Source organism: Notamacropus eugenii, chromosome 3 (genome assembly GCF_028372415.1).
Source record: "Notamacropus eugenii isolate mMacEug1 chromosome 3, mMacEug1.pri_v2, whole genome shotgun sequence".
NCBI classification, from domain to species: Eukaryota; Metazoa; Chordata; class Mammalia; order Diprotodontia; family Macropodidae; genus Notamacropus; species Notamacropus eugenii.
Window position 1 is genome coordinate 198,128,214 of NC_092874.1, and position 5,313 is coordinate 198,133,526.

The window sequence follows — 5,313 nt, forward strand, 5'->3', positions numbered from 1 at the left end:
CAGCTCAAGACGGAAGGGGGCGGGGAGGGGAGGGAAGGACAGGGATAAGGGGTGGGGGAAAGGTGAGGGGGGTGGACCCGCCTACTCCAGTGTCACTGTACTTCATGCTATTATGAAAATAAAGTTCTGGTGCCAGAGAATGAACTCAAAACTTCCTGACGTAAGCTGCACAGTCACCCCGAAAGGGTGGGGATGAACCTTATTCTTTCCCAGCCCAGTTGAATCAAGTGCGATTCATCAGGCTGGCTCCCTTCCTCTGAGAGCCGGTCACTGAGCAAGAGGTGAAAGAGTGAGGTCGTGCAGCGACCCTGCAGATAGTAATTCTCTTTATCAGCTCCCCAGGCGAGGAGGGAGACAGTAACACCCTTCAGCGTCAGTCACAGCCAGGAGGCCATCCCTGGCTGTACAGGTCATGCTCCCCCAGGGACACTGGTCCCTGGCAGATGCTCTACAAACATGGCACCCAAGTTGTCACCCAAGCCTCCCCTGCTGTTCAGGGATTCAAAGGTAGAGGTGTTTAGCATGAAAGGGAAAGTTGCTCCTTGGGACATCTAATTAGTCCTATAAATTCGGGGGAGGTCTTCTGACTTTGGGGAAGAGGAGTGAAGAATTTGAAATTATGCTTCAGTCCCTCTTTCTGAACTGGGAGCCAAAAGATTAAAACTTCTGCCCTACGCGCTTACTCCTTCCACATGTACAGTCTTTCTTGGCACGGAGAGGTTGGTGGCTCCCACTTTTCCCTCTAACCTGGCCAATCCTTTCCCTCTAGCTCTCTCTCCTGTAGATAACTTGGATGGAAGCCAGAGGAATTCTGAGGATGAGAACAAGTAGTCACCGTTTCTTTATTCTCCAACAGTGAACAAGGACAGTCTTATCAAAGAGGTGCTTTGATTACCCTTCAATTCAATTCAACCAGACAAATATTTAAGTAGTTTCTATACACCCAGGCATCATGCTAGATTCTGAGGATATAAAGAGGAAAGCAAAACTGTCACTGCTCTGGAGGAGCTTACCTTCGCCTGTCTGGACAGAACATGAACACAGGCAAATATAACAGAGACTAGGAAGGAACCAGATTACTAAACTACCAGGAGAATGGCTATGGGTGCTACATTTCTAGATTTTAGCAAGTCATTTGACAAAGTTTCAAACCAAGTCCCTGTGAAGACGATGGACTGACCCATAGTGTAATTAGATGCACTCAGAACTGGTTAGAAACAACTAGGGGATGCAATGGATAGAATTCCAGACCTGGACTCAGCAAGTCTCGGACACTTACCCTGAGCAAATCCCTTAACCCTGTTTGTCTCAATTTCCTTATCAGTCAAATGAGCTAGAGAAGGAAATGGAAAGCCACTCCAGTATCTTTGCCAAGAAAACCCCAAATGGGGTCATGAAGAATCAGACAGAATGAAATGACTGAACAACAAGATCTGGTTAAATGACCAGATACAAGTAGTATTGATTAATAGAACCCTGTCTTTGGTGGAATTCCAAAGGGTTCTGTCTCTATTTTCTGTTTGATATTTTTTCTTCATAATTTGATTGAAAGATGGGATGGGTTTGGACCTTTCATTTATAAAGGAAATTCCCCTACCAATACTTTCTCTGCACTTTATAGTCTTAGGGAGATGCCTCCGGTCACAAAGTCAAGTGACTTGTCCAGTGTTATGCAGTGAATATTTGTCAGAGGTAGGGTTTGAGGCAGGTCCTACCTGGCTCCAAAGGTCAGCTCTTTAACCACTGATTTGCTGCCTGTCCACTTAGTTGAGGGCTCACCCTAATGTCCTATGCTGATGTCTTGTGGTAGTATGGAAGGGACCCTGTGTTCTAAAAGACTAAACTATCAAAGATTTCAAGTAGGGGGTCTAATGAAGGAAAGGTTGTCTAAACTAAAGACAAGCCTAGAAAAGTTCAGAAAGGTTTTATGATTAACTTGGCTACGGGATGCTGAATTATTCAACCACAGGAACTCCTAAAGAACATCTACGGTATTGTAGAAGTGTTTTAATTTACACCATTAGAGGAAATATTCATACCAAGAAAATCACAAATTCCTGAAGCATTGAAGAGGAGCAGCATTCCCCTGCAATATCCCCCTAAGAACTTGTTCTCACAGGTTGAGTACCCCAAAGGGCAAATACTGTTCCAATTTCAAGTACTCTATGGGTTACTGCTTCTAAAAGTGTATTTCATGAGCCTCCACTTACCTTAAAGAATCAGCCAGTAGACAAATTTAGCTCAAAGCAGAAGCATTTACCAATAGAGCATTGTTAAGAACAGTACCTGCAAAGCATTCCCCCCAAATCCTGAAACGTAGTCTTTACAAATACATCCAACATCAGTAGGAAGAGTGGGTACATACCTAGCATACACTAGTAGTCACCCACATACTTAGGGACCACATGGGCCCAAGGCAACTTATTTCTGGTGCTACAAAATCTCAGTGTCCTTTCTCTTCCTGAGGTGTCCTTACTCTGCCTGAGGTGTCCTTACTCTGCCCTCCCTGGGTGCAATGTCTCTGATGGGCAAGTTAATCAGCTGGGATCCCCAGGGTCTTCTCTCCTTGGTGGGAAAGCAAACAACAAGCATTTACTAAGCATGTGCCATGTGCCAAGCACTGGGCTATGTTGAGAATACTAATTCAAGCAAAAAGACAGTCCCTTCCTTCAAGGAGCTTATATTCTAATGGGAGAAAACAACACATAATGGGGAGATAAAGAGAGTTGGGGAGACAGAAGATAATCCACAGAGGGTACGGTGGTAAAGTCCAGAGGGTCACAGTTGGAAGGGGAATGAAGAAAGTATGGCTAACCTGGGCTATTCCTCAAAATGGAGGCCCCAGAAGGAGAGAAAAGGAGGTTAGAATGGGAGAGGGGAGAAGTAGCTATCCCAGGGCTAGAAGGTCCCAGGTATTAAGGGAAGTTCTAGTGTAAGGAATAAGCTGAGGCATGGTGATGACATCCAGAAAGCTAGTTTGATTCCTAACTGTTGGTTAATTTTCTCTTGAATCTGTATCTGGCTCTTGTCTCAGTTGCTAGGGATCACTCTCCTTGGATCTGCTTCTGTTATCTCTGCTTACTTCTGGGTCTGGTGTCTCCTACTAAACAAGATGCTCCACTGCAAAGTGCTATAGCTGGTGGAGGGGGGAGGAGGAGAGAAAAATCCTCTTCTCTTCCCAATAGGAAAGCTAAATGAAAGGCAATCCTATCTCAGGATCTGGGTTCTTTCACCATAAATTAACTCTCCTCTAATTTTACAGCAAGTACCCCTTCCAACAATAGTTCTCCTGCCTCTACTGCCTCCAGAGCTAGCAAGCTAGGCTTTTAAAGGCCATCAGGTATGTGGACAATCTTCAGTTAGGTAAACTGACCTCTAACAGAGAAAATTCCTTCACATCTATTAAGGGGATGACAGTGCATAGACATGTCTCTGCCCTTTAACACACAAACATTTCAACATCTCTGTTACCAGTTCATTATCAAGCTTGGATGATATAAAAGTCAAATGGTCAGAGCTGTTCTGACCAACTTTGTCCCACTTCCCCAAAGTATTGGATAAAAGAATAGATGGCTTGCTTATCAAATCTATGGATACCATAAAGCTGGGAGTCATGGTGAACCCAATTAATAACAGAGTTGAGATTCAAAAGATAATGGGCTAAATTTCCTAATATTAAATTTAACAATAATAACATAGAGTCACATATTTGAGTGCACCCACACACTCAAAACCAACAGCACAAGTATAGATTTCAGAGAGTTGTTGCTAGACAATAGTTCACGAGGGAAGAAAAAATAAAAGCCTGGGTTTGCTTCTGCTTTTTAAGTGGTCGGAAAATTCATTGTGAGAGGCAGCTTGGGTTAATGAGCAGTACCCAGAGCCATGAAAAAGAGTTGAAGTCTCTCCTGGACAAGTCATTGAACCTCTTAATGCCCAGGATAGCTCTCTAAGATCCTAAGTTTCAATCCCAGGTCTAGACTCAACCCTGTCCCTGACCTAAGAGTGTTATACTAGAACATAAATGCCATATGATCTTAGATCTAAGTCTGCAAGGAACGTCAGTATCCATTAAGTCTAATTCCCTTGTTTTACACATAGGAAACCAAGAGGTGGAGAGTTTAAATGATGTGACCAAGATTGCCTGGGTAACAAATGTCAGAGGTGACTCCTGTGACATGGGAGCCAGCACACTCTTGTGATTCTTTTTTTTTTTTTTTGACCTCAGAAAAACCACAAGAGGATGACACATAAAAGAATTAAGATTAGCAGGAAGCATTAGGGCCAAAACCCTATTCAAAATTGTGAACATGAGTTTTTCACTGGTGCCCTGAATGCCCCTACTCACAGAAGCTCATTGACATCTATCTGCAAAGATTCTTATCCTCTTGTGGCTAAGCTATAAGACCCTCCCAAAGTGACAATGAGTTTATCCCATAAAACCAACTGTATCTAATTTATGGGAAACTTTCAGGGCTAGCCTTTCCAGTTCTTTTCCCAGGTAGCATTGTAACAACTGCTTTTTAGAGACAATGGCCCCATTGTTTACACCTAGGAGGAAATAAGTCCCCTCTTCTCTTGCGAATAATTTACTCTTCCCTTCCGAACTCCTTAAGTCCACTTTTCTCCTTCTTCTTGCCCAACATTCCTCTGCCTGTCCCACTCCTGCTTTTTAGTTCGCAAAAGAAGTAAAGTCTGGTAGAGAGGGGAAGGGGTATAGGGAGAAAGATAGGGAGAGTCAGGAAGAAGGAATGAAATAATGAAAGAGACACATAAGAAGAAACAAATGGTAGTACCCGTGGATGGCCTCTCATCTGCCAAAGAAGCTAAAGAAGTTTAAAGAACCTTGAAAATCTGAAAGACAATGGAAAGACCATGTGAGGAGCCAGGAAATCTAGGTTTTAGTCACCTTTACACCATTTCTTTAGGTAAATTGCTTTGATAATGAAATCTTGTATGACAGAGCTGGTGGGTAATCAGGAAATCTAGCAAAGACAGCATCCAAGTTCATTATTTCTCTACCGCTTGAACGGTAGTCAAATTATGCATCATCTCACCTCCAGAGTAATTACACTAAGTAGTTTCCAGGATCATCCTGTAAAGTTATCATGTATGTTAAAATTGTATCTTGTTCTGGTCCCCCTGACCACCACTACCTCCTCTAGTAAGTATAGTAAGTTTATATGTAACCAGGATAAACTCAGAAAGACCTGAGCTCAAATTCAGCCTCAGACACATCAGCTGTCTGATTCTGGGCAGGTCACTTAACCCTGCTTGCCTCAGTTTCCTCATCTATAAAATGAACTGGAGATG